At 42.3% G+C, this 16,759-nt stretch overlaps 1 protein-coding gene across 6 annotated transcripts in view; it reads right to left on the bottom strand.

Annotated features, from left to right (window-relative positions):
- RHOBTB1 (Rho related BTB domain containing 1) overlaps window positions 1-16,759 on the bottom strand; it is a 70,336-nt gene that overhangs the window by 36,973 nt on the left and 16,604 nt on the right. The window contains exon 3 of one of the 6 annotated variants that reach the window (XM_030570812.1): window positions 15,291-15,381. The exons of 3 other annotated variants lie outside the window; for them this stretch is intronic. The gene's annotated coding sequence lies outside the window, so the exon portion shown is untranslated. Of the gene's footprint in view, window positions 1-8,386; window positions 8,474-13,708; window positions 13,806-15,290; window positions 15,382-16,759 lie in introns of those variants that run through there. 2 more of the 6 variants (XM_030570811.1, XM_030570813.1) reach the window with 2 other exon arrangements.

The raw sequence follows: 16,759 nt of genomic DNA, 5'->3' as shown, positions 1-16,759 counted from the left end.
AGGGAGGGAAGCTTTTCTGCTGAGCTGTTAATTTTGGTTGTTGTTCACTCTGGGGGCTCAGAGGGATCAGATGTGCAACCAGGTTTCTCTCCAATCTCCCTGATACAGTTTCTTATAGATCCAGAATAGTGAGTACAAGGTAGATAAAGCGAGTTAGGCTTATGTTTGTTTTCTTTATTTACAAATGTGTATTTGGTTGGAAGAAGTTCAAATGTGTATTTGGCTGAAAGGAGTTCAAATTGGTATTTTGCTGAAAAGATTTTAATTTGTACTTGTATACTTAGGCTGGGAGGGTGTTCCCAGTGTCTATAGCTGAAAGACCCTGTACCTATTCCATTTTTTAAAAATTTACAAAGACAGTTTTTACTGTTTTTTCTTTCTTTAATTAAAAGCTTTCTTGTTTGAGAACCTAATTGTTTTTTTTTATTCTGGTGAGACCCCAGGGGACTGGGTCTGGATTCACCAGGGAATTGGTGGGGAGAAAGGAGGGAAGAGGGAGAGAGAGGCTGATTTCTCTCTGTGCCAGGATTACTTTCTCTCAGGAAGAGTCTGGGAGGGGGAAAGAGAAGGTGGGAGGAAGGTGAATTGTCCTCTCTGTTTTGTGATTCAAGGAGTTTGAATCACACAGTGATCTTCCAGGGTAACCCAGGGAGGGGAAGCCTGGGAGAGGCAACGGTGGGGGAAAGGGTTTACTTTCCTTGTGTTGAGATCCAGAGGGACTGGGTCTTGGGGGTCCCCGGGCAAGGTTTTAGGGGGTCCATAGTGTACTAAGCACTGGAATTCCTGCTTGGTGGCAGCACTACAAGATCTAAGCTGGTAACTGAGCTTAGAGGAATTCATGCTGGTACCCCATCTTTTGGACGCTAAGGTTCAGAGTGGGGAATTATACCATGACAAAGTTGTACTAAAGTTGATGAACAGTTCCTTTATATCCTACACACAGTTACTGAAACAGTTTTGACCGTAGGCGGTTTATTCCAGTTAGTATGTTATTATCTCCTTGGTTTTCTGTAAACACAAACCTTCTTGCTGTAGATAAATATTTGTGAAGCTAGATCTGCCAACAAAGACTTATGTCTCACTAACTATTTTTTATATTGAGAAGTGGAGGAGACTAGACATCAGTGGGTTTAACATTAGAAATTCTGGCATAAACCTGTTTTTGTACTACAAGTTTTGCCTCGCATTTTGTCCTTTCGAGTTTTGGATTATGAGAGTCAACCTAAAAAGACAAGTTCTAACTATATTCTTAAGTACATAAAGCATGGTGAAAACTGAATCACCCAGATATATACACAATATAAATTACAACCAAAAATGTGCAAATATCTTACTTGTAAAATAACAGAAGAGCTCTGACTTTCTGCACTCCATAATTTATACTGATCTAATTCAACTCAGTGATTATTGTATCATGCATATATCACATACCCTCTCTCTGTTTTTATAAGTTATGTTTGTACAGTCAACAATTTTTCTGTTATGAAAGTAAACTATAACAAAAAACATTTTAGAATGTTTGCAAACCAGATTAAAGCCTATATTAAAATCAAGCAGTCTAACTAGAACTTGAATATACAAATGTTTTCTCATTAGCAAAATCTTTTTGTAAGATACTGGAATTATTTTGCTAAAAAGCAGAAATATGGTTTATTTTTTAAAAACACTGTCCTTGTGGAAAGTTGAAAATGGACAGATTTCCTTAATAAACATTTGTACGTGTATTAAATCAGCGAGTGGGTGGGAATATGGGGAAGGGTTGGGAGACACAGAAGGAGGAGATCTTTTTAAAAAAAATGAATTCCAATAAGTCCCTGGGAAAATCTGCTGTTTTCCCTCTGAGAGAAATGAATGATCATCGTTCAGAATATCTGATTTTGCTTCCTAATCTCTAGTAATCGTCTTACTGACAGAGTGTCTGCCGCTGAATATCAATAAGGAAGGAGAATAAGAGAAAATACAAGGCACAACCATATTTTGTAGGGGTTGCCTAACAGATTTAAACAAACAAATAAACAAAAGAAAGACCTACATGCAGATTTCATTAATTGCCAAAATACAGGTAATCTTTTATAGAGATTTTTTTCCTTACAATAAAGCATTTAAAATTAAGGAATAGATATAATTAAGACAATGAATAATTCTGCTTTACATGTTCTTTATTCTAAACCACAGTTCATTCATCCAACATAACTAAATACACATTAAATCATCATGCCAATTTAAAAAAATAAATGCTGTTTTGCTGTTCTTTCTTTGCAGTCTCAAATCCATTATTTTCTGTGACTTAAGAATAAGTACAACTTTTCAGTAACTATTAGACGGCGACTAATTTTAATTGTGCTTTTTCATTACTTCAGTTGATATGACCTACAGCAACAAAAGTCAGTGTTGGGACTAAATATTACCAAACCACTTAAGATTTTGGATGTGCACTGTGGAGGCAGAATTTAGAGAATGGCAAAGTTACATTTTTATCCATATTTATTTTGTGTGTGGGGGAGGAAGGAGCTAAAGGGATCTTCTAAAGTACAGACATTTATTACCAAAGTAGAGTGAAGCTGTGCCATTCTTCTGTCACACTGATCTACTGATGTAGCTATTACACTTTGGAAGACATGTAGTATAGGATAACCTGTCAAAATATTTTGATACTGCACCACCATATAGTTGGTTTTCTCACAGTGAGAACACAATTTAGGCTCTAATCTCACACCTGAATGTGCACAGGCAGAGGCGGATTAAACTTTTGTGGGTCCTTGGGCAAGAGCAAGTGGAGACCCTTTCCTACCCCTTCCACCTGTGGCCACACCCAGTCCCCCCCGCGCAACTCCTCCCAGGAGACTGGGGTTTGCCCCGCCACACCTGCCCAGCGCTCCTGCCAGGGACAGGGTTAGGGGCTTCCCCCACCCACCCAGTGCTCCTACTGGGGAGTAGGGTTAGGGCATGATGGCTTCCCCCGCTCCCTGGCAGGAGCGCCAGATGGTCGGAGCAGATCGGTGCCCCCCAACTGGCCGAGGCCCCTGGGCACAGGCCCTGTCGGCCCAGTGGCTAATCTGCCACTGGCCGAGGGTTTCTATATGGGGACAAGAATCTGTCTGAAAAGTCAGTTGCAAGATTGGGGCCTTTGAGTCCAGTAAGTTATTTGGGGCAAGGAACATGCCTTCATAGGTGTTTATGCAGCACCTAGCACAATGGGGTGTCTTGGAACAACTGTAACATAAACAACAGGTCTCCGGGGAATGAAAGAAAATGACACAGCATGTGCACAGTCTGTACATTAGAGAAAATGAAGCCATCAGAGAAGTCCTAACAAGTGTGATCCTAATCTGAACATACATTCCACCTCCACAAGCAGTAGGAAAGCAGCCATCTTACGGAGAGTGACAGGGACTTTTGGCTAGCTGGCCACTTTTGCCCCAAGTTAAAACTGCAAGCATACTATCTGTCTGTTGCCCCACATACTTGAAAAAGTGCTTGGCCATTGAGCAAATCTCATTTAAGACTCTGATCCTTTGCGTGAAACCTTGAGGAAAAGGGGCTCCACCAGTTGCTAGGGTCTGCTCAAATGGATCTAAATGTAGGATCAAGGCCACAGTGAATAGCACTGGGAACAATGGGTCATTTGGTTCCTCAGCTGCCCTACTCTCCACCTGTAGGACTCATCTGCAAAGGAACCAATGGTTACAACCTTGTTATCTACCCAAAATTACAGACAAGCCATTTTTTATTGGAATTATGTATCCCAGCCTGAAAGACAGACCCAGGGCACTGAATGAGTTGAGAAAAGGCAAATTAAAAAGAAGTGTAGTATATGATTTACTTGGAAACCTTTAAAAATACCTTTTCTTGCAGGTCTCAGTATAAGCAGTAACTCCTGACATCACAAGTATTAAATTACTTCATATTTTATTCATGCATGGCATCACAGATGAAATGCAGAAATGTTTAAAGTGCTGGAAAGGAAACTGAAGTAGTACAGCTAGCCAGTGTATCTGGTTGGTTAAAACTACAAACAGAAGTCTGTGCTAAAACAATGTTTCTCATACTTAAAATTCTATCTCAAATGCTGTTATTTGGATCAGTTTATTTTAACATAATTTATTAAAAATGTAAATGATTGGTTTGGTGAGAATAAGCTAGAGCCTGTCACAAAATAGATGTTAAGTAAAAAAAGAGCCTATGGTGTCAAAAATAATAATAATAATAATTACAAAGTAGGTTTAAAATGAATAGGCAAGTCTAGATAAAAAATAATAAACCTACAAAGTACAAGAGAAATCTGAGAATCCTAAAAAGGAATATATGGGAAGAATGTAAATTAAATTAAAAAGTCCTTTTTATTTTTTGATATTTTTACTAACTTAATTAAAGCAAAGATATCAGAGATTGGTCCCAGAAAGCCTGAATTCTATGAAGTAGATCAACAGTAGCCGCGTGAAGATATTTTTAGGTTGACTCAATACTACACAAAACTATGATTAAAATAAACCAGATACTGTAGCTCTTCGCAAATGACCCAATTTAGAATTCATCTGGCTAGTACATTTCTGAGTACAATGAGGCAGACTGATATCAATGATGAAAATATTGGGAAGGATCTTAGACATCACTTTGGATGTTTTTATTTTCAAAATTACCGTCATCTGGGATTATTGGAAAACTAAGAGGAAACAGACAGGCGAACACAAGAAAGAGACAGGAGAGGAGAGAGCGCGCCAAGTTCCTAGATAAATCTATTTGATTTGTAGGAATGAAGTATGGCATGTAAAGCAGGCAGTGTCTAATAAAGTGTAAGGTTATAACTCCGGTTATAAGCTACACTAATACTTATGGCTACCTGTTTCTTTCTCCTCTTCTATCTCCATTTGCTGATGGGGGTCTTTCTTACTTTTTCCTCACTGTTGAATGAGTATCCTTTATCATCATGGAAACCCGAGCTGCTACTACAACACACAGATTCTTCCAACCAACTGGTCTTAATAATAATATAATTTTACATTTCTAAAGCACTTTTATCCAAAAGCATGTTAAAGAAACATTATCTTAAAATCTAGTCAACAAATTTTTTTTTTAAATTAAGCAGTTCTAGTTCCTACCCATGAACCTGCCTGCCAACAGCTGTGATTTTACAAGTGAAATTTCTTTTTAAAAATTATTCTCTCTCTCCTGTCACTGAGTAAAAGACCAACACAAACAACAGAGAAGATGTACTAAGGACATGATCCTGCAGGAAGATCCTGGCAGGTGTGCGCCTATCCCCATTTGAAGCATTACATTGGCACAGGAATTTGCCTCCATAGATCTCATTGCAGAATCAGAGGTTGATTGGCTAACTTCGTGGGAAGAAATGCACTTTGTACACAATCCATAGAGCTAGTTATTTTTTTCCATTTCAAAACTTTCTCCTAAAAAACAAGAATGGCCTTTATTAAAAGTGAATATTTTTGTGGAAAAGTTTCATTTTTTCCAAATTTTCTTTTAAAAAAATACATATATTCAGTTTTCAGAAACCAAAAGCAACCATTTTTTTCCATTTCTTTTTAAACTTTTCACAGAAAATATTTACCATTTTTCAACCAGAAATAATTAGTTTCCCTATCACGTACACAAAATAGATGAATAAAAGAAAGGAAGAAAAAAAATCTCTATGCAATTTAATTTTAGTCATCTTAGACCATACTTGAATCAACAGGACAAAACAATTCAGATTGCAGTGTGTTTTTAAAGCTGATAGCATCTGCAGGGTGTCCTAGTGGATATGCACTGGACAGGGACTCAAGAGACCTGGCGCTGCCTCTGCTTTGCTGAGTGACCTTGCAAAGCCACTTCCGCCTCTGTGCCTCAGTTTTCCTCATCTGTAAAATGGGGGTAATGATACTGATCTCCTTTATAAAATGTTTTGAGATCTGTGATCAGCTTATGATGATTATAAAGCATAAGTTAACCAATAAAGAACACATGCCAATTTTTCTTATAGCAGTAGCCAAATATGAACCCTCCCCCCACCAGCACAGAATACACACCAACAATCTAGAACAGGGGTTTTGAACCTTTTCCTTTCTGAGGCGCCCCCCCAACATACTATAAAAACTCCACAGCCCATCTGTGCCACAACTGCTTTTCTGCATGTAAAAGCCAGGACCGGCATCAGGGAGTAGCAATAAGAACAATTGCTCGTGGCCCCACATTATTGGGCTGGGGGGCCTACAAAGCTAAGTTGCTCAGGCTTCAGCTTAAGCTTTCTGCCCTGGGCCCTAGCAAGTCTAACGCTGGCCCTGCTTGAAATCTGCTTATGGCCCCTCAACTGAGAACCTCTGGTCTCAAGCATCTGCCCAGTGATTTAGGTCTGATCCTGGCAACACTTACTACTAGGGTTCATACTTATTATTGTGAGGAATCCAATTGACTTCAACAGGATGGCTCATGGCAAAGTAATTACTAGGCTTATTGCTATGGACTTGATCGAGCCCTCAAGCTGAAGGTCGTGAGTGAGGATTTGAGAACCTCCAATGCTCACCAAAGAAGGCCCTCCCTTCCTCCCTCTCAAAGGTTAACTGAATAGTTCCAACCCTGCCTGTCTCAAATGACAATTTTGGACATGAGGGACAGGGAGACCCTTGAGTAAACAGATCTTCCATTACTAAGACTAGTGCTAGCATTTTCAAAGAAATCTAATGAAGAGCAGCACCTGAATTCATGCAATTGAATGGAGATAGGTGCTCACTCCCTCAGATGCCTTTGAAAACGCTAGCATTAAAAAAAAACAGACACAAACAAACAAACAAAAAAACCCCACAAAACCTACTGATGAGACCTTGAAGAGCACTCACTGAGAAACAGACTCCTAGAAATGTGTGACGCGGCTGCATTTGTGGTTTCTCCCCTAGCAAGGCAGTACTATCTATTTTAAGGGTGTACTTTTCTTACTATGAATACTTTATAGAAACAATATATAACCTGGTACAACAAAGGGTGATTAGGAAGTGCAGCAGAGTGTATATATGCATACCCAAGATGCAAACACAGAAGCTGGAGATTTAGAAGTGATGCAGAAGTGCTAAATTCTACAGGAACTGAAGTCACTGCATTAGATTGAAAACTGTTAGGATATCAGAATGCTGGCAAAAGCCAAAGCAGATATGCAATAGAGCCAGGGAAGCAAAAGAGTTGTTTTCACTTTGAAACAAACCCTTTTTGTTTTAGAAACTAAATGGATTTATAGGCATATATGAAAGGAGAAAAAGAACTTTCAGATATGGTACATCTGTTTAAAAGGCAGAAATCACAGGCATCTTCGATTCAAGGAGAGGATGGGAAAGGAAGGGGCCATAAGACCAACTGCAGTCTGATATACTTCAGTTAATAAATTCAGAACTAAGCCAAATAAATTGGCGAAAGAAACCACAGCAGGATATCAAGTACCCGACAGATGGCAGCAGCTGGTGAAAGACTGTCACAAAACCTTTTCATGAGGTGTAACCTAGATGAGGAAAATTATCAAATGACAGGGCAAAAAGGGAAGTAATAACAAATTTACATTGTTAGCATCAATGGATCAGCCAGTACCAGAGACAGACAACAAGGGATCAGTGTAATGAGGGTTAAATCACGTGACAAGGTAAGGCAAACAGGACTTTTGGGGCAGATCCTCAGTTGGTATAAATTGGCATAGCTCCATTGGCTTCAATGGAGTTATACCAATTTACACCAGAGTAGAATCTGATCCATTTTGTACTGAAGGAGAGACTACTTAGAAGATATTAAGTTAGGATGTTGGGAAGATATGCTAGATTAATAATGGAATGTTTTATCTTCTATCAACCCCATCTAATTGGCCCCTGTTAATACAACAGGGGATAGCAATAGCCAATGCATGGAGTTTCTGAAGATCCTCAGCAGATTTTGTGCAAAATGCTGTTCTTAAATGCTAACATACCCTTGTTTGCTGAGCTCTAAGTGACATTTCTCATATTTTTCCTTTTGTTTTATAAGTTATGATTTTGAAAAATGTTAGTTTCTGTTTTATTCACTCCTATTTTTGAGTGTATAAGAGAAATATAAATAATGAGCAATGCAACTACATGATGGCAGGAATAACCCAATAGACCTGCATGGTCATTGGAATATTTAGCACTTGGAAGGGTTTGTGATGGTTGACTTTAGGTCAATGTTGTTAACAGGTTCAGGGCTATGTCATGCACTTACACCCTGTGCAAACCCAGCAACAAAAGTCAGTGGAGAATTCTGCTTGTAATGTCTAGTACCAAAATTCTTCCTTTCTGCCAAAAAACAAATGAAAAAGATTTATTACCACCCTCACCCCACCACCACCAAAAAAGCCAAACCAAACAAAAACCTCTGAGGCCCCTCAGTTGTTTCTTACCACACGGAGGAATCAGTTTTAGTATCCTCATGAAAGGTTGGGACAGCACTGGCTACGGAGAATCCAAGCTCCAACCCTGTGGATCTGCATCCAGAAACCAAGAGCCCAGGTCTTGTCACATCTCCTCCATGCTCTGTCCCCTTTCTGTTCACACAGCATACTACCTTTTGCTCCTTCAGCAGGGCTGCACATTCTCATTCTTTTCACGGGGACCAAGGAAACAGTGAGATTTTTTACATTGATCTCACTAGCAGTAATTTCCATGATTTCTTGATGTGAACTTTCACTCTCTTTTCGTGCATGCAAGCTGCAAAGACTGGCTGCTCAGCTTCTCCTCTTCCCCATTAATTGGCCATGCTCAGGAATGAATGACTGAGCCCGAAGCATGCTTTGCACTGTGGTCCTCACACAGGCTTTGGGCAGCTTGGGCGGAGGGAGAAGCCAGGGGAAAGCAGGTTAAATAACAGCCAGTTGCTCCTTTGTTTCTGCTATTTTCAGGGCTTCTCTGCCGTCTTGCTCCCCCAGTACTTACATTTGTTTGCTGGGAAAATAGGTATTAGCAGGAATTATAAAGTTAGCAGGATATATGGACCAAATGGTCAACATTTCTCTTCAACCTATATACTACAGTGGTGGCTCTCAACCTTTCCGGACTACTTTACCCCTTTCAGGAGTCTGATTTGTCTTGCGTAACCCGAAATTCGATCTCACTTAAAAACTACTTGCTTACAAAATCAGACAAATATACAAAAGCGTCACAGCACACTATTACTGAAAAAATGTTACTTTCTAATTTTTACCATATAATTCAAAAATAAACCAATTGAAATATAGGTATTGTACTTAGAGCAATACAAACAAGTAATTGTCTGTATGAAATTTTAGTTTGTACTGATTCTGCTGGTGATTTTTATGTAGCCTGTTGTAAAACTTGGCAAATAGGTGGATGAGTTGATGTACCCTCTGGAAGACATCTGCATACTCCCAGGGGCATGTAGCGTACCCTTGGGTTGAGAACCACTGTACTATAGTGAAGCTTGGAGTATTAACATGGTAGGAGTTTTACAAAACTCATCAAGGTGGGGCTAATTTCTCTTGAGATATCTATTTCTTTTTATATTAATACATTGCTGTATCTCTTTAGGACCCTGTGACAATTTATGAATTCCAGTTTGAGATCATGAATATATATTTACTTAACTACAAACTCAGTTTTGAAGAGGAGCTTATCTGCCTTGTCTTTTTACCTCCATGTTTGACTGAAACTACAGGGAAGGGTAAAAACAATGAGGAGTTCTTGTGGTACCTTAGAGACTAATAAATTCATTTGGGCATAAGCTTTTGTGGGCTAAAACTCACTTCATCAGATGCATGGAGTGAAAAATACAACAAGCAGTATATATACATACACACAGCACTTGAAAAGATGGGAGTTGCCTTACCAAGAAGGGGCTTAGTGCTAACGAGGCCAATTCAGTTAAGGTGGAAGTGGCCTATTCTCAACAGTTGACATGAAGGGGTGAAATATCAAGAGAAGGAAAATTATTTTTGCAGTGTTAATGAGGGCAATGCAATCAAGGTAGATGTCGGCCGTTTCCAACAGTTGACAAGAAGATATGAGTATCAGCAGAGGGAAAATTACTTTCTGTAGTGACCCATCCACTCCCAGTCTTTATTCAGGCCTAATTTGATGGTGTCCAGTTTGCAAATTAATTCCAGTTCTGCAGTTTCTCACTGAAGTCTTTTTTTTGAAGTTTTTTTGTTGAAGAATTGACACTTTTAAGTCTGTTATTGAGTGTCCAGGGAGATTGAAGTGTTCTCCTACTGGTTTTTGAATGTTACAATTCTTGATGTCTGATTTGTGTCCATTTATTCTTTTGCGTAGAGACTGTCCAGTTTGACCAATGTACATGGCAGAGGGGCATTGCTGGCATGTGATGGCATATATCACATTGGTAGATGTGCAGGTGAACGAGCTCCTGATGGTGTGCTGATATGGTTAGGTCCTATGATGGTGTCCCTTGAATAGATACGCGGACAGAGTTGGCAACAGGATTTGTTGCAGGAATTGGTTCCTGGGTTAGTATTTTTGTTGGACGGTGTGTAGTTGCTGGTGAGTATTTGCTTCAGGTTAGGGGGCTGTCTGCAAGCAAGGACTGGCCTGTCTCCCAAGGTCTGCGAGAGTGAGGGATCATCTTTCAGGATAGGTTGCAGATCCCTCATGATGCACTGGAGAAGTTTTAGTTGGGGGCTGTAGGTGATGGCTAGTGGAGTTCTGTTACTTTCTTTGTTGGGCCTGTCCTGTAGTAGGTGACTTCTGGGTACCCTTCTAGCTCTGTCAATCTGTTTCGTTACTTCAGCAGGTGGGTATTATAGTTTTAAGAACGCTTGATAGAGATCCTGTAGGTGTTTGTCTGAGGATTGGAGCAAATGCAGTTGTATCTTAGAGCTTGGCTGTAGACAATGGATCACGTGATGTAGTCTGGATGAAAGCTGGAGGCACGTAGGTAAGTACAGCAGTCAGTAGGTTTCCAGTATAGGGTGGTGTTTATTTGACCATCGCTTATTTGCACTGTAGTGTCCAGGAAGTGGATTTCTTGTGTGGACTGGTCTAGGCAGAGGTTGATGGTGGGGTGGAAATTGTTGAAATCCTGGTAGAATTCCTTAAGGACCTCCTTCCCATGGGTCCAGATGATGAAGATGTCATCAATGTAGTGCAAATAGAGTAGGGGCACTAGGGGACGAGAGCTGAGGAAGCGTTGTTCTAAGTCAGCCATAAAAATGTTGGCATACCACAAGGCTCCTCATTGTTTTTGCTGATACAGACTAACTCGGCTACCACTCTGAAACCTACAAGGGATAGTGACACTATGCTAACAATGGAGGGCTGTTAAACCTTGATGGTCCTCTATTCACACAGAAGCACCCTTGGACAAAGAGTTGGCTACCACCCAAAAGAACCACTCAGCCCAGGTGAGCTGGTACCTAAGCAACAGATCACTTCTGGAAGACTCTGATCACCTGAGGACGTGATCAGGGGGATCACGTGACAAAGTGGAGCAGAGGTTAGAAAAGAAAGTCTCTCAGACAGATATGCAGGAGTGGCGGGTCAGAGCACTAGTGGCAAGGTGAGCTGAGGCTGTGGGGATGGAGGAACAGCAGGGGAGAGGCTGGGGGTTAGCCTCCTGCCTTGGAACTCAAGGGCTAGATGTGTCCTGCAGGCTGTAGATTGCCCATCTCTGAACTAGAGCTGTTTATTTCTTGTGCTAAGTAAAATATAGTTGTGGCAGAAACCTTTGCAAAATCTGTGAGTTGTATTCTTCGACTATCACATATCCCTGCCATGGTAAACTGTAAACCAGAGTGTCCACAAGGCTGGAGGTCTGGGAAAGGATATGATTAAGCTCCTGCGGTGTCAGCACTGGTCCTGAAGGCCTAGAGCAGCTGCACTACCAAATCCTACTTCTGTGAAGGGGTAACAGACCCACAGGTGGAATCCATGAAGAGACTTTCGCATTGCAATACTGAGTGTCACAGCACCTAAGTAGAAAAATCACAGGAAAACTGTGATCCACAAAGCTTGAGTTAGATGCCTAGGGAGAGGTAGGTACCTAAGTTGATTTTTGAGAGAATGAGTTAGGCGCCTGCCTCACTCCACACAAAATGGCTGGAGGAGGAACGCCGTTCACCCGATAACCTTTAATCCTGTGGTTAGAGCTCTTACAGTGGATGTGGGAAACGCAGGTTCAATTCCCCACTCTCTGCCCGATGTGGAGAAGGGATATGAATAGGGGTCTCCAACCTCTCATGAGAGTGATCTAACCACTGAGCCATGCGATATTCTGATGTGGTGCTCCTCAATCTCTCCAGCTGAAATTGTTGCACTCCATATAAAGAAAGAATGACTGGAGATGGGAGACTAGATCCAGGGTCTCCCCCACTCTAGTATGTGCACTGGACTATAAGTCATTTTCATTCTGGGATCCTGAAGCAGCAAAAGGAACTTTACCAGAGCTAGTAGAGGCCCCCACATTGTTTTTTTCCCCAAAAAATATTTAAGATCATGGGGAATTCTGCCCTATGAATTCACTCAGTTCACGAATTAAGCATTTAAAAGAAGTTAATAGGCCCATTTCTGCATCCTCAGCATGAGTGTAATTCCTGATGAGGTTACCGGCAATTTACATGTATAATGACTGCAGAACCAGGCATACAGGAAGTGCAAAAAATATAATGGAGAAACTAACCAATTTTCTTCCCATGGTTAATACTGTATCCCCACCACCACCACCTCCCACACATGTAATTCACATTTAATATGCTCTGTTCTACTAATCTTTAACTGAAAATAGTCCATGCTCATTTTTCAGTCCTCACACTATTTGGCAGGATTCTCCCCAAATGCCTTTTTCCTAGAAAGAGTTCAGAACCTGATAAATATCTGAGAGCTCACTGAACAAAGTAATTTCCACCTCAGGCTGAACGGTTGGCTTTGATTCAGCTGAATGTCCAGGAACTGTACACAAGCTGAGGATGAACCGAGCCACCGAGATTTTGGCATCACTTTGTAGTTCTCGCTGTAACCATAGGTAGAACTTCAAGGATATTGTTGTTTAATAAGTAGTTGTGTAAAGCCAGCTCCAAAGACACAGCTGATGTTTTGATCAGCAAAAGTCAAGTCTGAACTCTCAGGTGACTACCTTGCACCAGTTCAATAACTGGACATTTCTTTAGTCTGGATGTTTGCTCCACACTATGTAGATAAACTGCAGTGATGTTAACCTAACAATCAGTTTATAGCCGCACCTCTCTCCCCACCAGGCTTTGCCAGATCAGACACCAAATAATCTGTGTGTTGCAAGTCCCTCATGGCAGCCTCTAGCTGTTGTCACAGCAACCCACAACAGACTCCATAGACACAGCAGGACAAAACCACCCTTCAGCCCCATGGCTGCTTAGCAAGCTACAGTGCATGTGCCAAGTGCAAGCAGGTATTGCCCGCACTGCACCCCTCTGCCTGTGCGTGGCACCTTCACTGGCGGGAAAGCGAGTCCCGGCCAGGACCCTCTGCTATGGGGCAGCGTCTCTGCTCCAAGCTGCCAGGGCGCCGTGCACCTGCGGGAGGGCCCCCGCCCCAGCCAGCCGCCGTGGGCAGGCGCAGGGAGCGGCTAAGTGCGAGCCAGCCCCGCAGCCAAGGCTCCGCCACGCCGAGCCAGCCCGGCTGTGACCGCAGCCCGCTGCTCGCCCACGCTGGGGCTGGCGGGGAGTCCCCGCGTGCCGAGAAGTTTAGGGCAACCGCGCGCGGGGCGACTCGGCACCTACCCGGGAGGGGCCGCACTGCCTCGCCGCCCTCAGGCTGGGCGGGGGGACGCACGGACCCAGCGGCGGCTGCTCCTCAGGCCGGGCGCGCAGGGCTAGGGGCCAGCGCGGCTTTGCAGGGGGGCAGCATGGCGCTGTCGCGCCCCTTGGTAGCGCTGCTGCTGTCCGGCCAGGGCGCGCGCCGCTTCCCGGCCCGCTCCTCCCTCCCCAGCCCGCCCCACGAGGAGACTGAGGCAGGAGCGAAGCTCCTCGCTCCGCGGCGGGAGCCGCTGCCACTCTTGTCCTGGTGACGTCTGTACCCTCCGTGCTATTTATAGCGGAGCATTGGATTTCATTCATGAAAACAGGGCCGGGAGTCTGTGCGTAAAGGAGGAAGGAGGCTGGAGGCGCTCCAGGGACCCGTGTCTGCAGCCTGCCGCCAAGGCCACCCGCGTGCACAAAAGCCCCTCCAACTCCCGGGCGCATGCACCCACACCGCGGAGCAACAGCCGGCACCAGGCTGGCCTGCGTGCTGCAAGCACGGATCCCACAGCCGCATCTCGCAACCAGCGCACGCCAACTGTACAGCCCGTTCCAGTTTAGCAAGCCTGCAGCACGGCTTATTGTGCGCCCCTGGGAGCGCTGCACGCGTCCCTCCTTCTTAAATGCAAGGAGGTGATCTTGTTTATAGCTTTATGTGCCGGTTCGTTACGAACCAGAGGAGGTCACACGTAAGTTAAAAGGGTCAAACATTGGTCAGGTACCAACACGTCAATAAAAAATAATAAAAAAAAAATAATAATAAAAGAGTACAAGTCTCCGTGCTCTTTGGATAGGTCCTAGCCCTCACCAGATCATTTAGTAGTTGAATTTACCAGTATCGGGTGTGATGTTTTGGCCACACCTCTCCCTTTAATTTTTATTAACGTCACTCCTGCATTAAAAGTCTATAGTAAACTGCTCGCAGTGTTGGTCCCAGCATAGTAGAGACACAAGGTAGAGGAGATTTAAAACAAAAGCTTTTGAGGTACACCCTGTAGCGAAAGCTTCTCTCTTTCACTAGACAGAAGTTGGTCCAATGAAAGATACTACCTCACCCACTTTGTCTCTATAGTAAATTGGTTTATTTCAATCTGAGGTTATCAAAATTAATAATATAAATGTAGAGCTGGAAGTGACTTCTTGAAGTCACCTAGTCCATTTCCAGTCCAGAAGCAGGACCAAGTACCCCATTAATGGAAAATGATTGCAGTTACAAAACTAGAAGGAACCATGTTAACATGTGTCCCTCAGGCCTAATAGTTGATCATTTGCCCTCCACAAGCATGCAGCTAACACTTTCCCCTAGTAACAGGTATATGTATAACTGTGTGGCTAAATGACACTTTCTCTATGCTAATGAAAATTTTACTAGAGGGAAGAAGACAATCTATTATAGCAAATTGAAGATTAATAGAAATGGAGTTCCCTCTCATAATGATACAATCAGTTTTTGAGAACAGCTTCTAAACTCCTTTTACAAAGACTCTTCACCTTAATAGGTTAACAATACCTGTGTTTGGCTTTAGTCAACTACATTTTTCAAATGCTCAGAAGCCACACTCACATTAACCAGTCAGGCTATTTGGATAGAGCACAGTTATGTCAAGCAGCTTTACAGTCTGCAATTTCATACCACAGGAGGCTGCAGTCCAAGCCTAGAATGAAATGTTACAAAGATTAATGATGTTACTTTACTAAAAGCTTGTCTACACATGGAGTTATTCAGGAATCGGTACTGTGCTTTAATTTCACATACTACCTTTCTCACAATAAAACTTTCAAGTGTAGACAAGCCCCAACTTGGTACCTGACACAAAAGGTAAAGAAAGAGCCTTATGAATTACAAAGAGGTCTAAATCCTACATACTATCTTACAAGTGTAAACAAATATAATGGCCTTGCAGTCAATTCCAAATGGTAAATCATGAGTCTCATAATAATAAAAAAAATCATGAAATGGGTTTAAAATGAAATTTAAACTAAATTTTTGCCTTTGGGTTTTTGAGTTATGGGGTTTACATTTGCAACCTTTTCTCTGCAAACATAAGGGCTAGACAGTTACTTGTTTGAAATAAAATCATCACATAGTCACACTACTCCAGGAGCTGGGACTTGAAGAGAAAACACAGAGGCCCAAATCCATGAAGGGACTATGGTGTTGCAGCACTGAAGCACCTAACTTTTAAGTGCCTAGAAAAATCACAGGAAAAACACTGCAATCCACAAAGTCTGGGTATAGGAGTGGAGATGCCTAACTATGAAAGGGGAAGAGATACATGCCTTAGACAGCAATCTACAAAGCCAGCATGTTAGGTGGGGAACCACCTAAGCTAGCCAATAGGAGATGCCATCCAGAGGGTAGTATGCTAAACCTCAACCCTCTCACAGAGATAGCTGCCTAGCTCTGTTTGTGATCCACAAACTTGGGGAAGATTGGTACTCGGACACCTAAGTTGCGTGTAGAGGCCAAAATGAAGAGCTCCCTTATAACTACTGGATAGGGTACTCACCCAGGATGAGAGAGACCCCCTCTTGAAATCCCACCTCCTGAAGAAGAGAAAAGATTTGAACAGGGCTGTGCCACCTCTCAGGTGAATGCTCTAATCACTAAGTTACAGTCATTCTAACTCTTTCACTGGCCCAGTTACTTCAATAATTGAATAATTAAATATTGAAGTGAAAACTTCAATAGGAGAGATTGGAACATTGTGAGGTGGGTCTCCCTCAAAGCCTAGGAGCACTCACCTGAGAGGTGGCAGAGCCCTGTCCAAATCCCTTCTCCTCCTCAGGAAAACAGTGGGGGAAATCTGTTCTACATCTTAGATGTCTTTCACAAATACAAGGTTTATGGGGAATGAACAGGAAGTCTTAGTACATGAGCAAAATTACTTAATTGGCAACCAGAGCTGTGTAATTTTACTTATGATACTTTTTTGCAATTTGGCATTGAGGCTTTAACTATGTGGGTAGATCAAAATCATTACTAACTACATCTTTTCTTCCTGTGCTTAGGTAGTAGGTTGATACATTCTC

The sequence above is a fragment of the Gopherus evgoodei genome, chromosome 7 (assembly GCF_007399415.2).
Source record: "Gopherus evgoodei ecotype Sinaloan lineage chromosome 7, rGopEvg1_v1.p, whole genome shotgun sequence".
NCBI lineage: Eukaryota > Metazoa > Chordata > Testudines > Testudinidae > Gopherus > Gopherus evgoodei.
The sequence above is the reverse complement of the archived record's forward strand: the minus strand, read 5'-3'. Positions and strand labels throughout refer to the sequence as shown.